This window comes from Phocoena sinus, chromosome 2, assembly GCF_008692025.1.
Source record: "Phocoena sinus isolate mPhoSin1 chromosome 2, mPhoSin1.pri, whole genome shotgun sequence".
Lineage (NCBI taxonomy): Eukaryota > Metazoa > Chordata > Mammalia > Artiodactyla > Phocoenidae > Phocoena > Phocoena sinus.
In genome coordinates, this window is record NC_045764.1 from 111,372,465 (window position 1) to 111,396,413 (window position 23,949).

Here is a 23,949-nt window from a genome sequence, read left to right on the forward strand (position 1 = left end):
GGGTCCACTGTACTTCAGGCTGAGTGATGTTTTCTTTAATAACAGAAAATAATGTTTCTTGAAGAAAAGGACAAATTTTTGAAAGTGTGTTTTTCTTTTTCACTGCTATCCTCATTGATTGATTTATCTAGAATTTCTGCGGAGAATACTTGACATGACTAATAAGTGCTCTAAATTAAGAAATCACCTAGGGGCTTTCATGGTGGCGCAGTGGTTAAGAATCTGCTTGCTAATGCAGGGGACACGGGTCTGAGCCCTGGTCCAGGAAGATCCCACATGCCGTGGAAGAACTAAACCCGTGCGCCACAACTACTGAGCCTGCGCTCTAGAGCCTACGAGCCACAACTACTGAAGCCCGCGTGCCTGGAGCCCATGCTCCGCAACAAGAGAAGCCACTGCAATGAGAAGCCCTCGCACTGCAATGAAGAGTAGCCCCCTGCTCGCGACAACTAGAGAAAGCCTGCAGCAACAGAAGACCCAACGCAGCCAAAAAAAAAATAAATAAAATCTATTAAAAAAAAAAAAAAAAAGAAACCACCTAGACCATTAACAGCTTAAAAACAAGAAATAAGAGTAAAATATAATTTTCAAATGGTGGAGTTCTGGATATTATCTTTTTGGTAATAATAGTAAAGATAACATTTATATAGTGCTTTAGAGTTTACAAAACATTTGCTAGGTTACCATTAGGTCTGTTTTAGGGCTGAGCACTCTGCTTAAGCCCAAGCTGGTAACCCTGAATCTCATCGTTCAAATAACTAGTGGGTATTTGTGGTGGGGGTGGGAGCATAGTTTTGGTTTTTCCCACCTCCAGCGCTGCCTCTGCTTGTGCTAGGTCACTCCATTCTCTCTGCCCTGCCATTACCTGCCCCAAGCATTTCTAGAGCTTCTGCTGCCTCTGGGACCAAAAAAAGATGAAGGAGTCTTTGCCACCAATGAAGAAAGAGCTGACCGTGAGATAACAATGTTACTTGACTGAACGCAAAATTATTAGCTCAGTCCTTGTACTTCTGTATCCATCCTGGCTCACCATCAGCCACTTGGTGGATATTTGCTAGTACACACCCATTTGATGCCACCAGATTCTGTATTTTTCCATTACCTAGCCGAAGGCCGCTGTTGGCAAATGCTGAGCTTGGCAAGTTAGGAATCTGGAGTCAGGAAATCCGTTCCTGGGTGAGCCAAGGGAAATTTCAAGACCTGTAAGCCCTGACCAGCCTTGGAGATGCGGTGATGAGATAGGTGATGGATTTTAAACCATGGACACTTTCTTCCAGTACCATTCCTGGAATTACTGCCCACATGCATCCCCTGCAGAGCAGAAGAGAACCTAAGCTTTCTACCCCTTGGGCTCTCTGCTCAGAAAGCTCTGAGCAAAATTGCTTCTCCGCTTGGGATTCAGCCAAATGGAACCTTCTTTGTGACCTCTGATTTCCTATCACTGAGGAAAGAGGAAAGTGCTGGGTTATGGAGAGCTCATTAGGCCTCTACAGAAAAAGGCTCCTGACTTGTTTGTTCCCAAAGGGCAGATTGTTGCCCTTCATTCCCGCGTTGATAAAAATACTGTCTAGTAGTGGTAAGTGAGAGTCTTCCTAATATATCTTATTTTAATTCCTTTGAGTTATTCCATTAGGTTGTTTATTTCTTGTTGTGTTGTCATTTTGATGTGCTGTGTTTCTTTGGCTGTACCGAGTCTGTATACGTGTATTTGGATAGGTGTGCTGGTGTCTTCATACATGTATTTGCTAACCAGAGAATGTGTTTTCCCCTTTGGAATTGCTCTTATTGGAAGGATGTTTCTTTATATGTGGTTCATGGTCAAGCTTTGCCCGCTTTTGGCTCTTTGTAATTGTTTTCTTTTTAAATATATACCAGGTATATATTATTATTATTATTATTTTTTGCTGTACGCGGGCCTCTCACTGCTGTGGCCTCTCCCGTTGTGGAGCACAGGCTACGGACGCGCAGGCCCAGCAGCCATGGCCCACAAGCCCAGCTGCTCCGCGGCACGTGGGATCCTCCCGGACCGGGGCACGAACCCGCGCCGCCTGCATCGGCAGGCGGACTCTCAACCACCGCGCCACCAGGGAAGCCCCCAGGTATATATTATTAAATAAACTTCCTCCCCCATGTTCCCCAAGGGAATCCATGCATTAAAAACAAGGGCAAAAAGGAGGAAATTCCAATGCATCTATGCTTTTGTTACTTTATCAAACAATAATTAAAATCTTCACCACAAAAAGAAAACCTAGATTGTGAGGATAGATGGGATAATCCATCTGGTGTTTTAAGTTTATTTTCTTGGCTTCACTGTGGTCGCTCTCCCAACCTCTTCGTCCTTTTCCCCAAAGTACCTGGGACAGACTTGGGCCTCTCTTTCAGGTAGTTATCTAAGCCTTTCTGCTCATTCCCTGACACCCGAAAAACTGACTTCGAATCTGCAGGACTGGAGCCTCTTAAGATGTTGGGGTTTTGAGAGTCAGAGAAGAAGTTTCTAACCAAGGCTGAAGTTTGAGAGCACAGGTGCCTAGGATTCTTTCTCTTGAAGTATTGAATGAATCAGGCTCACCACTGTTCAGAATTCTCCCAGCTTCTTTCTTTAGCATCTTCCCCATTTAACGGTAGCATTGAGTTGCTGCATCTGATAACAGATGACAATTTACAGGACTGGTATGATGAAACCTGTATTTAACATCCATTAGCATTTGAGCTTCCTCAGCTTGCAGGGTTTGCTTAATTTCTTTTGACTTGATGCCTATAAATCAGTGCTTATTTGCATGAGAGACTTTATCTTCTTAGTATGGGGATAGATGATCCACAGTAGAAGAAGGCATAGGCTGGGATAGCATTGCAGTGATTACTGCACTTATTGCTGCCCTTACTACTATTGCTCTGTTATTGTTGCTGCTACCTGCTGCTCTAACAGTGATCCAGCTGATGCTGCTGTGGCTGATTTTGCTCCTACTAGATTGCTTCTTCTGCTGCTGCTACTAGTCACCGTTCACATATTCAGTTCTATGCCAGAAGCTGTAGGGATTTTTAAAAATTCATTATCAAAGCCTTGAAGATGTTTATAGTCTACGTAAGACTAACCTGAGAAAGAATGGCTGGCAAACAAGCACAATATTTACCATTTATTTAGCACTAATATGTGCCAGATGCTTTCTATAATTAGCTCATTTCGTTACTTTGACTATTCTAAGAGATAGGTCTTACTGTTAACCCTTTTCAACAGATGAGAACATTATGTTTAGAGAGGGCAAGTAACTTGCCCATGATCACACAGTTAGTGAATGACAGACCTGGGATTTAAACCTAGGTCTGTTGGGCTCTAAAACCTTTGCCATTTTCACTGGGCTGGCCTGTAGACTTTAAATACAGAAAGCACATTCCCCATTATTATCTCAGGGAATCTCACAATAGCCCCCAGAAATGGCAGGGCATGTATCGTGACAAAAACTGAAACACAGAGAAGATGAATGACCCTCAGAGCTAGTTACCAGGACTGAGACTCAAGGCTCTCAATTCCCAGCCCTGTGTTCTGCTTCCCTCTGGAGCCACGGTGTGTTTTACTGACTCTTTTTTTTTTTTATAAAGCAACCCTTCAAATTAGCACGGACCCAAAGCCTGAAAATTAGGCCAGGGAAACAAGAGTTCTAGCAGTTATTGAGCTCGTACATCCTTGTAGCCTTGCCATGCCATGCACCTTGTGCAGCCACACTCTTTGATCAGTAGCGTTGTCTTTAAGCACCTTGGTTCCTTGAGCAGCATAGGCACTATAATGTGGAAATAAATGCCTGGGCTGTTCATATTTTCTATTTCTTCAGTCTTGGGAGCTTGTGTCTTTCTAAGAATTTGTTCATTTCTTCTAGGGGGTCCATTTTGTTGGCATATATATATGCTTGTTGTAGTAGTCTCTTATGATCCTTTGTATTTCTGTGGTGTCCATTGTAACTTCTCCTTTTTCATTTCTAATTTTATTCATTTGCACCCTCTCCCTTTTTTTTGTGATGAGTCTGGCTAACGGTTTATCAATTTTGTTTATCTTTTCGAAGAACCAGCTTTTAGTTTCATTGATCCTTTCTATTGTTTTCTTCATCTCTATTTCATTTATTTCTGATCTTATCTTTATGCTTTCTTTCCTTGTACTAACTTTGAGTTTTGTTTGTACTTCTTTCTCTAGTTGCTTTAGGTGTAAGGTTAGGTTGCTAATTTGAGATTTTTCTTGTTTCCTGAGGTAAGATTGTATTTCTGTAAACTTCTCTCTTAGAACTGCTTTTGCTGCATCCCATAGGTTTTGGATTGTTGTACTTTATTTTCATTTGTTTCCAGGTAATTTTTGATTCCATCTCGATTTCTTCAGTAGTCCATTGGTTGTTTAATATCATATTGTTTAGCCTCCACATGTTTGTATATTTTACAGTTTTTTTTCTTGTTGTTGATTTCTAATCTCATAGTGTTGTGGTTGGAATAGATGCTTGATATGATTTCAATTTTCTTAAATTTACCGACGCTCACTTTGTGGTCCAGCACGTGATCTATCCTGGAGAACGTTCCATGTGCACTTGAGAAGAATGTGTATTCTGCTGCTTTTGGATGGAATGCTTTATAAATATCAATTAAGTCCATCTGCTCCAATGTGTCATTTAAGGCCTGTGTTTCCTTATTGATTTTCTGTCTGGATGATCTGTCCATTGATGAAAGTGGAGTGTTAAAGTCCCCTGCTATTATTGTGTTACTGTCAATTTCCCCTTTTATGGCTGTTAGCATTTGCTTTATGTATTGAGGTGCTCCTGTGTTGGGTGCATATATATTTATGATTGCTATATCTTCTTGGATTGATCTGTTGATCATTATGTAGTATTCTTCTTTGTCTCTTGTAACAGTCTTTATTTTAAAGTCTATTTTGTCTGATGTGAGTATTGCTACTCCAGCTTTCTTTTGAGGTCCATTTGCATGGAATAACTTTTTCCATCCCCTCACTTTCAGTCTGTATGTGTCACTAGATCTGAAGTATGTCTCTTGTAGACAGCATATATATGGGTCTTGTTTTTGTATCCATTCAGCCCACTTGTGTCTTTTGGTTGGGGCATTTAATCTGTTTATGTTTAAGGTAATTATCAATCTGTATGTTCTTATTGCCATTTTGTTAATTGTTTTGGATTTGTTTTTGTAGGTCTTTTTTCTTAAAAAATAAAATTAGTATCTTACCGTATACCAAATAGGGTATTTGACTAATAATCAGTGACAATATAAATGTCCATCAACAGGAAAATGGATAAATGAATTTTGGGCTTCTCATGAAATGAAATACTTTACAGCAGTTAAAATGAATGTCCTAGAGCTATTTCTGTCTACCTGGATAGATATAAAAAATTTAATGTTGAGCAAAAAACCACAACTTTATGCAGGGCCACCATTACATAAACTTTAAAACCAAATTTACAATACTGCATAATGTATATGGATGCATCAATATCTAGTAAACTTGTGGAAACATGCATAGGAATAATAAAAACTGAGTTTGTAATAGAAAAATGCCTGAGCTAGTGGCTGAATAGTTCAGATCTGGGTATTGCTTTGATCAACAAGAATTTATTGAAAACTTAATACATGCCCATTAGCGTCAGATTGTACCAACAAAGTTTTGTTAGGCAAGACTTTTGCAATTGGTAGCCTCTAAAATGTGAGGGGCCAATTGGAAGCTTTTTAAGGCATAGTCTCCTCTTCATGATTTATACACAGCTAATTTATATTGTGGATTATTGGAGTGAGCATGGTCTCTCTTTTCCACTGCTGACTGAATTCTGGGTTGCTGCTGGGGAACCAAGTGGTCAAGGCAAGATGCCTGGAAAGGTCTTTTAATGAGGGAGTGTCTGTGTTCCAGAGATAAATATAAACATTTGGGGGATTATATTCAATATGCTGTGTCTTGGAGGTTAAGAGTACAGGCTCTGTCCAAAATATACAAACAGCTCATACAACTCAATAACAAAAAAGCAAACAACCCAATCAGAAAAGAGGCAGAAGACCTAAATAGACATTTCTCCAAAGAAGACATACAGATGGCCAATAGGCACATGAAAAAATGCTCAACATCGCTAATTATTAGAGAAATGCAAATCATAACTACAATTAGGTACCACCTTACACCAGTTAGAATGGCCATGATCAAAAATCTACGAAAAAAAAAAAAATCTACAAATAACAAGTGCTGGAGAGGGTGTGGAGAAAAGGGAACCCTCCTACACTGTTGATGGCAATGTAAATTGGTATAGCCACTATGGAGAACAGCATGGAGGTTCCTCAAAAAACTAAAAATAGAGTTGCCATCTGATCCAGCAATCCTCTCCTGGGCATATATCCAGAGAAAAATAATTATATTATTTTCATATAATTTGAAAAGATACATGCACTCCAGTGTTCACAGCAGCGCTATTTACAATAGCCAAGACATGGAAGTAACCTAAATGTCCATTGACAGGTGAATGCATAAAGAAGATGTGGTATATATACACAATGGAATATTACTCAGCCATAAAGAAGAATAAAATAATGCCATTTGCAGCAACATGGATGGACCTAGAGATAAATATACTAAGTGAAGTAAGTCAGAAAGAGAAAGACAAATACCATATGATATTACATATATGTGGAATCTAAAATATGATGCAGATGAACTTCTTTATGAATAGAAACAGACTCACAGATATAGAAAACAAACTTATGGTTACCAAAGAGGAAAGGGGAAGGAGAGGGATAAATTGGGAGTATGGGATTAACAGATACATATAATATAAGTAAAATCAGTAAACGATAAGGATTTACTGTGAAGCACAGGGAACTATACTCAATATCCTGTAATAAACCATAATGTAAAAGAATATGAAAAAAATACATATATATATGTATAACTGAATCACTTTGCTGTATGCCAGAAACTAACACAACATTGTAAATCAACTATACTTTAATTAAAAGAAAAAATAGTACAGGCTCTGTAGTCAGTCCACCCACCTGGATTTAAATCCTGGTTCTTCCACTTATAGCAGCAAGATCTTGAGCAACTCTTGGCGCCTCTGTTCCTTATCTGCAAAATGAGACTCAGTACCTTTCTCACAGGATTATTTAATGATTAAATGAATTAATACCTACCCTAACCGTGCCTCTCACATAGTTAGCTATTATAAGAATTATTATAATTTTTCTCTCATTTATTCTTTCTTATTTCTCAAAAAGTAACTCATATTTGACTAAAATATTTGAATCCCTTACTCTGTATACCTTTGCTGTATATATGTCTCCTTAGTAATTTAAGCTGAGAGTATATTTTTATTTATTTATTAAATATTTATTTATTTGGCTGCGCTAGGTCTTAGCTGTAGCATGTGGGAACTTTGTTGCCACGTGCGGGATCTTCGTTGTGTCATGTGGGATCTTCAGTTGTGGCACGTGAACTCTTAGTTGCAGCATGTAGGATCTAGTTCCTCTACCAGGGATCAAACCCAGGCTCCCTGCATTGGGACCGCGGAGTCTTAGCCACTGGACCACCAGGGAAGTCTGAGAGTGTATTTTTAAAAGATAGCTTTTAGATACAAAAAAAAAGGGAGAACTATACCAATTTAGAGATTAATAGAAGAGCCTGTTTCTAGGAATTCCAGATGAGGACATATTATAGAACTCTTAGAAAGATAGCCTTTAGAATATGCCTCTTCCTAGTTTAAAATTCTGAGTGGCTCCACATCCCCCTCACCCCCTAGACTGAGCCCTCTTTAAGGCACATTCAAGATCCTTTCATTCTACTTCTCTTATCTTGCATACTCCCCCTCACCTTCTGTAAGTCAAGTGAACAAGTAAAGTGTGGATCAGAACAAATATGTCACCCTTAGTAGAAAAACTCCGAAGTTCCTGTTCTAGCCACAGGAAGTGCATAGCGATCCTTCATGTACATTAATTATATACTTATACTTCACACAATGCAGCAAAGTTACTCTTAATTATTCACATATGAATTTTTTAGTTCAGCAGTTCTCAATCCTGACTGATCATTAGAATAACCTAGGGGGCTTTGAAAAATACATGTAACATCTCAAATATTATAGTAGTATTTTTCTCCTCATTTAACAGTCCACAGTGGGTGTTTCGGTCGAAGAGCAGTTTTCTTCAACTGATGCTGCAGGGTGGTGCATCCTGGGCACGCAGGGGTTCCACCTCAGTCTCTCTCCCTGGTACCATCTGGTTTGCCAGAACTTTCTTCCCTTCCTCAGCAGAGTTTACCTCTTCTAAGTTCCATTTCTCCATAGAAATAGAATCTGGCTAATCTGATTAATTTGAGCTAATAATAATATTTTACATTTTATAAACACCATACATTGTTAGTATCAATGAAAATGTTAATTAACATCTACTGAGTGTCTGGTATATGCCAAGTACCATGCTAGACACTTCGATTCACACTAGAATGTCAGCTGCCCAAAGACAGAGATTCTGGTCTGTTTGTTGACTGATGCATGCCAAACACCTAGAATGGTGCTCACTAAATATTGGTTGAAAAAATGAATAGATAATCTTAATAATAACATTGAAAGGCAGAATTATTATCCCCATTTCCCAGAGGAAAAATGTGAAGCTTTTGCCCAAGGACATACACTTAAGTGGGAGCAGAACCTAGAAGAATTCAGGCTCCAAAACCTACATTCCTTCACACCTTTTCCCTTCCTCTGTGCCCCTTTCCCTTCCTGTTGCTTCTCCCCTTCCACTTTCCCCCATTTCCCTTGCTCTTTTCCTCCCCTCTTTTTTCATTCCTCCTTCCCTTTTCCCTGCCCTTTTTTCTCTTCCTCATTCCCCTGTCCCTTTACTTACCTCTCTTCCTCTTTCTTTTCCTCTTTTTCTTCCTTCTCTTTTCCCTTCCAACATTTTCTTTTTCCCTTTACTCAGTTCCTCCTTTCCCTCTTCCTTTCTTATAACACTTACAAATGCGGCATTTGCTACTAGATTCTCATGGCACTGTTAGGTAAGCAGAGCAGTTACTCCTCATTTTACAGTTGGGGACTCTGAGAGAGGTTAATGCCTTGCCCGATTTCCCGTGGCTGTTAGTGGTGGGGCTTCAACCTATTTGTCTTCCCACTCGTCTGCTTAGTGCCTGTCCCACAGCACGCACTGCCTTGCGGGTATCAGTGGCTGCGATGGCAGATGGTGACACCTCTCCTCCAAAACATTCATTAGCTTCCAACTGAGTGGAGTGGATTCTGAGGTAATTTAGGAACCAAAGCAGGTTTGTGAGGGAGACCATGGGGCAGGTGGGGCTTAGACTCTCCTCAGGTCCCACCGTCTGCATGACAGTTACTCATAAGGCTGTCTCCTATGAAGGAGACTCCAAAGCTGATTTCAAAGCCCACCAATACATGGGAGCCCACACAGCATCAGAAACAGTGCCTCAGAATGGTGCCACTTTGGCGGGGGGTGGGGGAGTGGGGTGGTGGTATTTACTTATTTTAAATCACCACTTGAAGTCCCAGATAGATAAATGGTGCTGGCTCATTTTTACTGTGACACATCATCTTTTTGTTCAGTCTAACTCATCTCTTGTACTATTCGTGATACTCTACAGCACACGACTAACATTTTAAAACCTGAATGGCACATTATTAAAGTGCTGACCAACTACAGCAGGTACTATCTACAGTTATGCCACACTTCTTGGGTGTTTTAAGACATTAAGCCAAGGGCCAGCACACCAACTAAAACAGGTTCTGAAGTATTTTGATCTTTTATTAGTTAGGAAACGTACAAGATCTGGGTGTCTTTTTTCTTGTTGGCTAAATTCCGTACAAGATCCGGGTGTCTATTTTCTTGTTGTTGTTATTTTCTCCCTCTATCCCCCAGCTTTATCAAGGTATAGTTGACAAATAAAATTGTAATATATTTAATTTGTACAATGTGATGATTTGCTATACATATACATTGTGAAATGATCACCACAATCAACTTAATTAACACATCTGTCGCTTCACATGGTCACTGGGTTTTTGTTTTTTGGTTTCTTTGGTGAGAATGCATAAGGTCTATTGATACACTCTCAGCAGATTTCAAATATACAATACAGAATTATCAACTATAGTCACCATGCTGTACATTACATCCTCAGAACTTACTCATCTTATAATTGAAAGTGTGTACCCTTTGATCAATATCTTCCCCAAGGCCCTGGCAACCACCATTCTATTCTCTATGAGTTAAAAAAATTTTTTTTCAGATTCCATTTATACCATACAATATTTGTCTCTTTCTCAGGCTTATTACATTTAGCATGATGCCCTCCAGGTTCATCTATTTTGTTACAAATGGCAGTATTTCCTTCCTTTTTATGGCTGAATGTATTTTATGTATATATACACACACACACACACACACACACACACACACTCATATATGGAATGGGAGATATAAATCCCATATATAGATATCTTCCATAGATTATATATGTCTTCCACATTTTCTTTATCCTTTCATCTTTTGATGGACACTTAGGTTGTTTGTATATTTTGGCTATTGTGAGTAATGCTGAAATGAACATTGGAGGGCATATATCTCTTTGAGATAGTGATTTCATTTCCTTCGGATATATACCCAGAAGTAGGATTTATGGATCATACGGTAGTTCTATTTTTAATTTTTTGAAGAACCTCCATACTGTTTTCCATAGTGGCAGTACCAGTTTACATTCCCACGAACAGTGTATAAGGGCTCCCTTTTCTCCACATTCTGGACAATATTTGTTATCTATTGTCTTTTTGATAACAGACATCCTAGTAGGTGTGAAGTGATATCTCATTGTGGTTTTGATTTACATTTTCCTGTTTAGTGAGGTTGAACATCTTTCATATACCTTTTGGCCATTTGTATGTCTTCTTTGGAAAAGTGTCTATTCAGATGCTTTGCCCATTTTTAAATTGGATTGTGGTTTGGTATGAGTTGTAAGAATTCTTTTATATTTTGGATATTAAACCTTTATTGGATATATGGTTTGCAAATATTTTCTTCTTTCTTGTTTCCTTTGCTATGCAGAAACTTTTTAGTTTGATGTAGTCTCATTTATTTTTGCTTTTGTTGTCTGTACTTTTGATATTGTATCCAGAAAATTACCGCCAAGACCAATATCAAGGAGCTTTTCCCCTATATTTTCTTCTGAGAATTTATGGTTTCAGGTCTTTTCCTTAAGTCTTCAATCCATTTTGAATTTATTTTTGTGTATGATATAAGATAAGGGCACAATTTCATTCTTCTGCATGTGGATATCCAGTTTTCCCAGCTCCACTTACTGAAGAGGCTATCTTTTCCCATTTTGTGTTCTTGGTGCCTTTGTTGAAAGTTAGTTGACCACGTATGCATGGGCTTGTTTTGGGTCTCTCTATTCTGTTCCATTGATCTATGTGTTTTATTTTTATGCCAGTACCACACTGTTTTGCTTTCTATAGCCTTGTATGATAGTTTGAAATCAGGAAGTGTGATGCCTCCAGCTTTGTTCTTCTTGCTCAAGATTGCTTTAGTTATTTGTGATCTTTTTTGGTTCCATGCAAATTTTAGGGTTGTTTTTCTATTTCTGTAAAAAATGCACTGGCATTTTGATAGAGATTAAATTGAATCTGAAAATTGCTTTGAGTATTACGGACATTTTAACAATGTTATTTATTCTAATCCATGAATATGGGCTACCTTTCCATTTATGTGTGTCTTCATTAATTCCTTTCATCAATCAGTGTTTTATAATTTTCAGTGTACTTATCTCTCACCTTCCTGGGTTAAATTTACTACTAAGTATTTTATTCTTTTTGACTCCATTGTAAATAGGATTGTTTTCTTAATTTTTCTTTTGTTGTAGGTATATAGAAACACAACTTAGTTTTGAGGAGCTGGAATCTTAATCTGTTTGGGCTGCTATAACAGAAATACCATAGACTGGGTAGTTTATAAAAAACAGACATTAATTTCACATAGTTGTGGAGTCTGGGAAGTCCAAGATCAAGGGGCTGGAAGATTCTGTGTTTGGTGAGAACCCACTTCCTGGTTCATAGACAATGCTCTTTGCTTTGTCCTCACATGGTAAAAGGGGTCAAGGGAGCTTTTTGGGGCCTCTTTTGTAAGGGCGCTAATCCCATTTATGAGCGATCCACCTTCATCACCTGGTCACTTCTCAAAAGTTCCATTTCCTGATACCATTACCTTGGGGGTTAGGATTTCAGCATGAGAATTCTGGGGGGATACACATATTCAGTCCATAGCACCGAGCAAGCACTATAAACATAGAGCTAGGTAAAGCAATGCTTTTATTACTTGACTTTATTGTTTTGTATGTTACCTCAGTGTATTTATTATGGTATATGTTCTTTATGTGATATGTATACTTATGAATATTTTAGATTTACTTTTATGTTTGTGTCTGTGTAATCTGTTTCAAAAGAATTCAATGAAGCAATAATATGTTGTATTATGGTGAAATGTTTTTACAATAAATACATTTTGATAGAGTGTTTAGACCAGCAGTAAATTAGTACATTTGAAAGTAAAATATTATCACTGGCTAGAGTAAGAGGGAAATATTGGTATTATGTGCAAAAACTCATTCTCACCTATGTTTTCAAGTCAATATGTGTATGTGTTTATATGCATGTATATTTATGATTGACTGGTGGTTTGGGAGTTTCTAATTGCATGTCTTTAGCTGGCCAGGATCAAGTCTCTGAGTTTGACAAACTCATGTAAAGAAGCATTTACTAGGCAATGTACACGACAAGTGTTTGCTACACAACCTACTCTGCTCTGGAAGACTTAGTCTTTGCCTTGAAGATGCTTGAAGTTGTTTCCATGACAGACATGCGTCCAGTTAATGGAATATAAGGCAGCCTGATATAACGACTCAGATGTAAAGCAAAATGGATACTTGTAATTGGCTGAACATTTCAGCTCTCTTGTTTGTTTCATAGCACTCTAGCAAATGAAGATAACTTTACCAATGGTGTGTAACTCTGTACTTTATATAGAGCTGATTTTTAAGAGTACATTTACTAAATTGGATTATTCACTAAAAAAAATGTTTGTACCTTGTAAAACAAATCTCTTTTATCAGAGCTACTTGTAACTTTGATTTAGTGAGCCCTTTAGCATATTATTTACTGTAGGAATTTTACATGTGAAGGTATGATGTAATTTGTTTCTTTTCCATAGAAAAGAATCACTTTTTCTAACTAAAGTTATCTCAGGAAACTCCATATTTCTAGAATGCATTATGCTTATGCTGGGTTAGTTATTTTAATGTAAATGAGGGTTAGTTATTTTATTCATGATTTTTCTCAGGTAAGGGGAGGAATCTAGTTTTTTAAAAGACCGTGTGGGCTGAAAATGCTATGTTAATTAAAAGACTCAGTCGTAAATAACTTGAAACAGGTATCATGATCACTATTCCTTCTGTCTCTGATGACACATATTAAATGTTTGTTTGCTGGCTTGTGTTATCATTTTTGGTCAGATTTTCTTAGTAGCAAATTACTTTTTGTTATTTTAGGCAGCAAAAGGAAGGGGAAAAGATTTACACATGTAAGCCTTAGTAAAATCTTATAACATTTCAAACTCTGCTGTGATAAGGAGAAAGCTGTTAGGAAATTTTTCTTTGCCTGGAATGGAAACAATGTTACTTTAACAAAAAAGAAATTAAGAATGACTTGTTAGGGGATTACTTATGCCTAGGAGTGCACTAAAGGTTATGGGGGAATCAAAATTAGCGGAAGACATTCGTAGTACCCTAAAGAGCTGTTTACTTGAATAGATAAGATTAAGACCTATGAAAAAATTGAGTACTACAACAGGAAAGCCCCAGAAATGCCAGTGCAAAGTTTAAACAGCACATAAACCCTCATCATATGTTGGTCCTGATATATATATAGGTATTTCCTTTACCTATATAACTCAGCACAACTGGACTTCCACCAGCACATTAAAGCCACTTGGTTTTATGTCGAATGTTTTTGTTTGGCGTTAAATCTAGTGAAGCAGCAAACCATATTAACTCTAAAGTCGGGCAAGAGAAAATCGTAAATTCAGAAGATGACAGGGAGACCTTTGAACAGGTTGGGGCCAGTTTCTTTGGCGAAAATCACCCCAAGGTTTGCTTCAGGTTCCAAATTGAGGTGTTCAGTCAGGAGCTAATCCATCCTCCCTGGGCTTTTGGAGGCTTTTTGGCCTTTGCTGATGGGAATTTTGCCTGGGAAAGGACAGAGGAATGGGGCTTAAGCTGATTGGAGTATGTAGTCACTGTCAAGTCCGGGAATGTCCAGGAGAAAAGATGAATAATGCATTGTGCCTTCCTTGTGAGGGGGTCTTGCCAGCTCTGGCCCTGACCCTAACCCTTTGAGGGGTCTCACTGTTCAGTCTCATGCACCACTCCAGAGCCCAAGCTTTTTTTTTTTCTTCCAAGTATGCTTCATGCTAATGGTGCCAATTTATGCCTTACACAGTTTCTTCAATGATTGGATCAGTTAGGGCTCTGTTTACTGTGACTGAAACCCCAAAACATACTGGCTGAAGCAGAAAAGGGGCTTTTTGGCTCTTATAACCTACAGAGTCAGAGTAGGGCTGATTTCTGGCCCAAGCAGTGTCATCAGAACTCAGTTTCTTTTCTCTCAACTTATCTCAGCCCTCCCTCTGTTGGCTTAGACAGATTCTTCACTCATGAATACAAAATGGATGAGCTACTTCAGATTTGACACCCTTTCAAAACCAGGAGCCAACAGTGATTTCTTTAAAATGTCTCACTGTATCTTATTGGCTTCAGTGGGGTCTCATATCATCTCTGAACTAATTTCTGTATGTCTGGGGATGGAACAAGCTTATTGGCTTAAGACTGAGAGGCATTCTGCATTCCTTGGTTGGATTCCCACCCAAAGCATATAAGTTAGAATGTGGACGAGGTAATGTCTGAGAGGAAATAATAAATCCAAACATTAGCTAACTACAATAATAACTGAGCTTATTATTAATATTATGGTTGCAAATTCTATTCTGATCACCCATGATTAATAATAATATCTGTGTGGTTATCTAAAAAAAGTAGAAGGGATGGTGTGCATTTGACAACAGTAAGAGCCACAAATGACCACTGTAATTTGGTGTCCAAATATTTTTTGCCAACAAATGTTCTCAGAAAGTATATAGTGTACTGATTAAAACAACATCTACAGCCAGCATGGGTATATGGTCATGTAGGCCTGTGGTTAGAGTGCTAGAGTATTTGTATATTTTGTGAATGAAGGCCAATTTTGAAGCCAGAATTCCATAATTGGGCATTGGTGGTAAAGGATTAACTAAACCCCTTCTCCTTCTGCATAAGATTTCAACCTTTGGTTAATTCTGTAGCTCTGTTCTCCTGAAAACCTGAAAATAATAAAATGTCAACAGTATAGCCAAGTAACATTGCTTAGGGTAGAAATGACCCTTGGCTAGTAAGAATGGCCACCTGGAAGTAGGAGAGTTTCCTTGGTAAGGCCCTGACTCTGTTCTCCAAGAGGAGGTGTTTATCCATTCTGCCCATGGCCCTGGCTCTGTCCTCTGGGAGGACCCCTTGTCAAAGTGAGTAGTGAGGGGTAAGCCCGCATTGGTAGCTGTGCAGACCTTGTAAGCCATTTCCTAACCATCTTATTCCAGAGTCCAGAATCTTACTGGACCTACAGGCGAGAGCTAAATAGCCTCCCCTGACTGGGGTGAGTGGGCTGTTAACGACAATATTAACAAAGGTTCCGCTTTTGGTTTCCAAATGCTTTTATAAACATTAGTGCATGCAATCCTCAAAACAACACCACAAATTGAGGATTTGGAGGTAGTGAGAAAGGCCATTAGGAAATTCAAGGTGAATTACTACAGCCCCATTCACACAGCAAGAAAATACTTCATGACTTGCTTCTGCTTTATGGGTCCACTTTTTATTAGGCCATTTTGGGGGCCAGTAATTCAGCCACTTCAGGTTGTTAAAAGTCTGACTTGGCCTCAGAATTGATGAGACATCCATCTCTTCCCACCAAACCAATGACATTTTTCTGGCAAAGGAAACTCATACTGAGAAGCCATATTCAAGTCTGGAACACCTGATCCCACCCTCTTCTCTCCCTTTTATAGAACCATAGATTTCAGTTATGGAAAGGCTTATAATATTGTTATACCGCCATGACTTTCACTCCATCTTCCCCAGTGGCTGAGGGTTTCATCAGAGTGCCTTCAGAGGTCAGATCATAGCAGGTGAGATGGGGCATGGGGTTGAGAAGAGCTCATCAAACTTGGCTCTGGGCTTCTTATCCCCTCTCACCCAGGGCAGCCCAGCTTTGGTCTGTATCATTAGAAGATAGGGTTCCACGACTAACAAAAAACTTGAAAACCATGGTTATTAGCTAAATCCATCATCTCTGCAGGTGAAAAACTTGAGGCCCAGAGAGGTTAATTGATTGACCTGATGTTACACAGATGCTCACTGGAGGAACTGGCATTAACACTTGGGTTTCCTGAATCCCAGATCAGTGCTCTTTACACTGGAGTGGCTGCCTGTTACTTCCCTTGGTGTGGCATGTGGCCTAAGATAAAGGGTGGGAGTCAGGCTCTGCACATGACTGAGAGCATGGATGACTTGGGCAGGCAGCTTCACATCTTGCTCTTGGCCTCCCAATTCCTCATTAGGTGAAGCAAGAATAATCCTGGCTTTGCATCAGGGAGGGGATGCTCTGTGCATAGCTGATGGTGCACCCTGCTAGGATCTTGGCGTCTTTCAGGCATTTTATCAGCCCCCATTTACCAAGCCACTGCCTGAATTCCTTCTGCTATTTCATCTCCCCATCCCCCATGCTGCTGGTTAACAATGCCATTTAAAATCTCAAGTAGGAGGGGACGACATAATTGTCTCATTAGATTTGGGGGTTTTAGAATGTTGTTCTTCCCCAGAGTTGTGCAGATAGTGTGGATGTATGTAGGTCAGCTTGATTCTCTCTCTATCCACGGTCTGAGAGTATTAAATATGCAAAAGATGGCTGCTTTGTCCATGTCTCCTTCTCCCCAGTTCGCATCACATAATGTTTGTTTCTGCTCAGGAGTGGAAAGAAATGATTGCTTTAGATTTGCTTTTCTTTTACGAACTACAGAAATACCTCACTATGTCTTATCTAAATGTGGCTTTTCACAGTTTCAGCTTTTGTGGGGGGAGGGCTGTGAGTAATTTCCTCCTGTGTGTCTCATTGCCCCATAGAGAGGAAAACAGAACCCCAATGTTTGGAATGCCAATGATTTGGGAGTTTCTAGCAGGTCTGCCATTTGTTCCAACTACCAGGTTTGGTCCCAGAAAAAGACTCTTGCATTTTGGCTCTGAGTGGTAGGGGTTCTCTGCATGTCAAAGGAAGGGGCCCGAGAAGTTGAAGGTGATGTGGTGTGCCCCCTAGATTCTAAACCTCCTTCCATGTGCCTATCCAATGCTCAAGTGAGAGCTGGAGCTAGTCTGCATGAGAAGGTTCTGTGTCACGTGTCATGTGTCTGGGTTGGTGTCCATCAGTGGAAATGATTAGGACAGACTTTGTTGGTAGGAGTTTGTCCATATTCTGAGAATTAAACCCTATTTTCTTTAGAATTAGAGTCACTTTCTCAGCTGTTTAGATTCCATTTTTAATTTTTTTTCTGTTCCTTGCTTTGTTCTTTTCATCTTTGACAAATGAGAAAAATTCTTTTTAATAACTTTTTAAAAAAGTAATTGAAATGCTGTCCAGAGAGGAAAAAGTAATCAAATTGCCTAACAGAGAAACATTGTCCATTTGAGTTTTTATTTGTTTTAGTACTAAATCTAATTCCCCCCTCCCCTTTTTCTAAGTGTGTAACAACAAAGTAGGAGGTTATTTTTATTTTTTCCAAAATGACTTCAGGGAAATCCCTTTTAAACCTATGGATTTTAGCCCAATGAGGGATCCTCTTCCTTTGATCTAAATTTTTCATATTGTCTGTTTCTTACAGGGCTTCCGTATTGTCTCAGGCTCCACTGGAAATGCAGCAAGGATTCCTAGCACATCCCAGTTGCCATAGCAACAGCAGTCTTTCCCATAATGAGCTGCATCATCTGAACTGATGTCACAGCATCATGCAGCAGGTCAAACAAGGCATCTCCTAGTATTGCATCCTACAGATGTGCTGTAAACATCAAAAGAAGGCGGTGGGAGCAGGAGATGGTGAGTGTTAAATGTCTGGGCCTTAATTTTATGGCTGTTTTCTTGGTTAGTCGGTGTCTGCTAAGGCGGTGATGGGGGGATGTTGTCTGCTTAAAATGGACTAGGGAAAGAAGGGCTGTTTTACCTAAATCTGTTTTCAGGCTGCTGGGTTAAGACAAAGGCCTATAAGAGTCATAGAGGGATCAAAATATGTGGAATTATTCTTGTTCTATCTCTGCCTGTTATTTTTAGTGTTCTCATGGAATTTTTCATAAACATAAGATATTTTTCTATTGCAAAACCCCAAATAGGCTCTAAATTGAGCAGTTCACAGTATTTAAAGATTGTAAAGATACCTATTTCTTTTTTATGGGGAGAGCTCATTGGTCCCCTATTTGTTCTTGTGATTTATGAAATATTAAGTGATTTACAGTAGGAAATTCAGTATTTACCGCGGTTGGGTTTCAGTTTCTTCATGGCAAGGAACGAATGCTGAATAAGCATTTGACATAGCCCTGATGTGAAAGGGGATCTCTTGAATGTTCAAGACAGAATTTTTTAAAAACATAGACCCAAACAAAATGAAATTACTTGAGCCTATCGATTTACATCGTAGTCCTTCGACCCGTGTCCTTCGTAGTTAGTTGAAAGACTGCCACAATATTTTTTCATCTCTAGCTAATCCTCAAAATAGCTGGAGTTATCTGCAGGCTGACTTGTAACAAGTCTCCTCTCTGCGGCAGTTGCAGTGAAGGGTAACCCTATGGAGAGCCTCTGCAAGTGGCAATGGTGTTGCTACCTCTTGCTTAACTTTAACTAGAATCTGATAAGATGAATAAATAGCAGAGTCCTCAGTGATTGTGGCGAATACAGATCTCTGGGCTCAGTCATAACCTCAACTCAATTCTGAAACTCTATGTAAACACGTATGGTGCTTATTTCAACTCCTAGCTCTGTCTTTAGGCCTCTTCATTATTTTTTTTTTTTTTCTAAAAATTATGACCTGACATTATCAGATAAGGAGCAGTGAGTTGTCTTTTGTTTTGGGCAATGGATTTCCCCGGTGCAGCTGATTGCTACTAAGGGAAGGAAAGGAGGAGGTGCATGTCAGTCCAATGGATCAGTGTGTCCACTTGGGATCAGGGAGTGGTCTTTGGCTCTCTGCTGCCAAGCTGATAGTTTTTATTTGAAAAGTCGTACAGGAATGAATGGCAACCCTTGAGTTCCTCTTCTTTGAGGCTGTTTATTGAGCCTAAAAGAGATGTATCACAGGAAGCAGGAAAAGCAATACCTCTTGCTAGCTTGGAGTGATTTGTTTTTTTTGTTGTTTTGTGGGTTTTTTTTGCACAGAGTCGAGCCTATTGGTCCCATTAGGCGCTAGCTGGGATGAAAGATCTTGGACTTAATTAGTTTGTTTATACACATCACACACATGCTGCTCTTGGTCCTTTAAGTTTATGTGCCTGACATGCAGCTGTTTGGGATGGGAGAGGTCAGCTCAGCCTGGCTTTATCGCAGGCACTTAGGAGCATGGGTTCATTGCCTGCTTTTTTTATGTCGTAAAATGTGAACAGAAAGCTCTGCTGGGACTTCTGGGTGTGAATACAGCTAAGTCAGAAGCTCTAAGGTGACAGGGAGGAGTGCTAGATGGTGATGGGGGAGGGGAAAGTGCGTCTAGTGGCTAGATTATGGGTCTGGAAAAAATCACTCAGTGGCCATTGGAATTCATTTAAAGTATTACCTGCAAGGAAAAGCAATGAAGAAAGACTTGCTTTGGTAACATAAATTGCTAGGAATAAAAATAACCAAAGGTAGCATTTTAAGGAGTTTCCTATTTGCTTAATTTTTGTTTCTTTTGTCTAACAGTGCTCTCAGCTGCTTCATCATGGGTGATTTGTACCATTACTGGAAGTCGCAGAAGCCAGATTCCTTAAAGGCAATGATAGGAAAAGTGGAGTCATGCTTTGAGGGTGGGGAAGGCGCTGGAGGGTGTGGGCTGACGCAGTTATCTGGTAGAATCTTCTTCCAGTTTAGAGGAGCCTGTGATCTCTCCTCACCTCTGCAAATGTTCAAAATGCTTTTGTAGTTCCCCAACTTTATGCTTTTGTGCTCTTTTTGCTCTAGGAGAACAAAGCCCTAGTAACGGGAGCTGTCATCCTGGGTGCTCGTTTTCTTTGCAGAGGGCCACAGCCTGTGCTGCTCTCTGATTAGCTGTGTGTCTTAATTACTGGCTAAGGCTATTTCAGTTGTCTTAGTTTAATATATCCCCAAGGGGTGAATGGGGTGTGTGTGTGTATGGGGGAAGGGAGAGATTGCTCTATGGCTGCATTTTGTGGTGTTTCACTGAAACTTTCTAGAATTTAGAGAATTTTGTTTCACAGTGATTAGTGAAAGATCATTAAGATCATATTTATTGTGCAGCCAAGTTTAGACCATGGAAGCCTGACAAGAAACTAACTTCTTCCATGCTTTTGGTTATGGCTTTCTTCACTGAATTACAAAGGTACAAAGAAGTTAATTCTTTGTAGATAACTAGGCCATGGTGGGGTGATAAAAAGAAAAATCATAGTAACAACCACAGCTCTTATTTATTCAATTCTTATTATGTAGTGGCACTGGGCTAAACATTGTATGTAACTTATTCAGCCCTTATAATGACATTATGAGATAGAGAGTAACAATCTCATTTTATAGGAGGATTAAGTTATTATTATTTACATTTTACAGAAACTAAGTTTTAGCCAGGTTACCAAATTTGGCTAAGGTCATATAGTTAATAAGTTATTGGACCAGGATTCCAAATCAATGTGATTTGACTGTGATGCCCACCTGCTTACCCACAGTCATCTTAGTTTTAGAACATCTTAACTGTGTATACCATAAGAGCAGTCGTCTTTACTCTATCAAACTCACCCCACCCTTCTCATTGTAATTGGAAAATCAGATTTCACACGTAGAATGAAATCTCATTTACAGCACTAAGATCCATTTTACTACAGGGATGAGCATGGATCTTGGTCAGATCCTACTCTGATCCCGGAGATTAAAGTAATGCAGACTTGATGCTCAGACCTTTTGCCAGTACCCTTGCTTGACATATCTTTCTAGCAGGATCTGAGGATGGGAAACGCTACACGAATGAGTGTGGGCATGATGGAGTTGTAATAAAAGCAGGTCTTACCTGAGTCAGTAATGATTCAAGTTTGTTGTACCTGTCTTACCAGCTACATATGTAGTGCTCTGCTAACTTTAAGACATTTGAATTCCTTGCCAACACCAGCAAGGAATAGAAGAGTAGACTTCTCTTACAGTCAGGAAGGTGTAATCCATCTCATGGGTTAGGAAGATAAAAGAGAGTTATTTTGCTGAGTATTATCAGTGGCTGAATCTAAATGCTGCCTACCTCTGACAAAGTACAAGAATGACCGTCTCTGCAACATCCTGGAAGCCTTGTGTTTGAGGAGAGCTGCTATAGTCATCTCTGCATCATCTTGCCCATCCCCAGCTATCCACGCCCAGTGTCATTATTGGGCCATAAGGGCTGTTCTTTGTTTGACTGTGGGGCTAATGCACACACTGACAGCACATTGATATTGATTCCGGTATGATGAATACTTAGAAATATTATTCCACAGAGCTCATTAGCCATTACTAGGTTCTGGGAAGAAGTTAATCTTTGTCCCAGCCTGTTTCAATGAGGCCCGAGCTCGTGTCTGCATGAGCTACAGGAATTAGAGGCTGACCAGAAAGCAACGGAGTTGCTGGGTGCAGTGACCACAGGAGTTAGGCTCTATTTAGGGAATAAAAAAGCCAGTGGAATTTAGGGAAGTTGGTAGTCCTGCTACATGTCTCATGTTTCCTTCTATTTCCAATCCTAGAAACAGGGAATGATAACTTGTTTTGATCCTATGTATTCAATTCAATTTAACACCTATTTATTGAGTATCTACTATGTGCCAGGCAATGTTAGGAACATAGCAGTGGGACAAGACAGATGCAGATCTCTTACCCCACTGCATTCTAGCGGCAGGGGTGGAGGTGCGGAGATAAAAATAAACAGATAAATTTACAGTGGAATAATTTATTCTCTTTGATGCTGTAATACTATTTCCATTTACTTCTATTCCAGAGATACACCCATTATCTCTGCACATATGCATATATGGTCTACATGTGGAGGTAAAATTGCTGCATTGAATAATAGGTTTGGTTTTTCTCTTACTTTTTTATATAACATTCATTTTTATTTAACAGCTGCCTTCATTAGATATTCATTGAAAAGAGGTTTACTGTAAGCAATAGGTGCGGGAAAGAGGTTGAGCATCTAGAATTGTTTTATATCAAACTTTCAATACAAATTAAAAAATAAAAATTATTTTGTTCCAGTCAGCAAAGAAAAATAAACTGTGGGCACATCAGACTAGGAAAGAGGAAATGCAATGTTAAGTGAAAAAAAAAGGGGAGCAGTGTGAACTAGCAGAATAGTTCAGTCCAAACTTTTTAAAGATCCTGGAGTTGTTTTCATTTTTCTACCTTGACAGGCTTAAGTCCTGTGATTTTTGCTTGATTTCCATAGAGCATCTCCATCACTTTGGCTTTGGTGGAGCCAAGTAGCTTTGGTTTTTTCTTCTTGAGTTTGGATTAGAATCTTGCTGGGTGTGAACAAAGCCAATTTGGTGACTAGCATTTTGTTTGTATTAAGCTATTCTGAAAAGTATGATTGTAATTAAACAAAAAGCACATGTCTGTCTCAATTGACATAAACCTGACGTATGGAAATATGAAATGTATATGACAGATCAGTTTAAGGGTTTATTTTCATTTTTATGAAAGATATTTTTAATCTTTAAAAACTGTCCAGTAAGCCCTGTAAATGGAACATTCCAGCTAGCATGCTGGTGGAGGTATGTGCCAGTCACCTCCAGCTACAAGCAGCCTATTTATTGACCCTAGTATGCCTTACAAACGTCACTTTAAATGGGAAGCATTTGTCTAAACAATCATATTAACTAATGTATTCAAAACTATGATTGTGGGACTTCGCTGGTGGTCCAGTGGTAGAGTCTGTCTTACAATGGAGGGGATGTGGATTCGATCCCTGGTCGGGGAACTAAGATCCCACATGTTGTGGGGCAACTAAGCCCGTGAACTGCAACTACAGAGGCCACGTGCTCTGGAGCCTGTGCGCCACAACTAGAGAGAAGCCCATGTGCCACAATGAAGACCTGACATAGCCAAAAAATTAAATAAATAAATAAACATGAACAAAAAACAAAACTATGATTATATTTTTAAAAATGTTATTTATTTATTTTCCTTATTTGTTTTTGCTTTTGTTTTCTGGCTGCCTTGTGTCTTAGTTGCAGCACTCGGGATCTTTGTTGAGACGTGCGGGATCTTTTTGTTACAGAGCGCGGTCTGCTCAGGCTTTTCTCTAGTTGTGGCGTGTGGGTTTTCTTTCTGTAGTTGTGGCGCGTGGGCTCCAGGGCATGTGGGCTCTGTAGTTTGTGGCACGCGGGCTTAGTTACCCTGCAGCATGTGGGATCTTAGTTCCCCGACCAGGGATCAAACCTGCGTCTCCTGCATTGGAAGATGGATTCTTTACCGCTGGACCACCAGGGAAGCCCCTCAAAACTATGACGCGTGTGTGAAGGATGTCTGACTTGTGACAATCACTTGTGGATTGACTGTTCCTCTTTGATGGCAATTGCACATACCCAACTCTATA

The 23,949-nt window shown here is 39.5% G+C and overlaps 1 protein-coding gene across 6 annotated transcripts in view; it reads left to right on the forward strand.

The window, feature by feature from the left end:
- Positions 1-23,949, forward strand: part of AKAP6 (A-kinase anchoring protein 6) — a 643,220-nt gene that overhangs the window by 125,602 nt on the left and 493,669 nt on the right. For all 6 annotated transcript variants that reach the window (XM_032622554.1, XM_032622560.1, XM_032622555.1 and 3 more), the window contains one exon: positions 18,031-18,242. The gene's annotated coding sequence lies outside the window, so the exon portion shown is untranslated. The remainder of the gene's footprint in view (positions 1-18,030; positions 18,243-23,949) is intronic.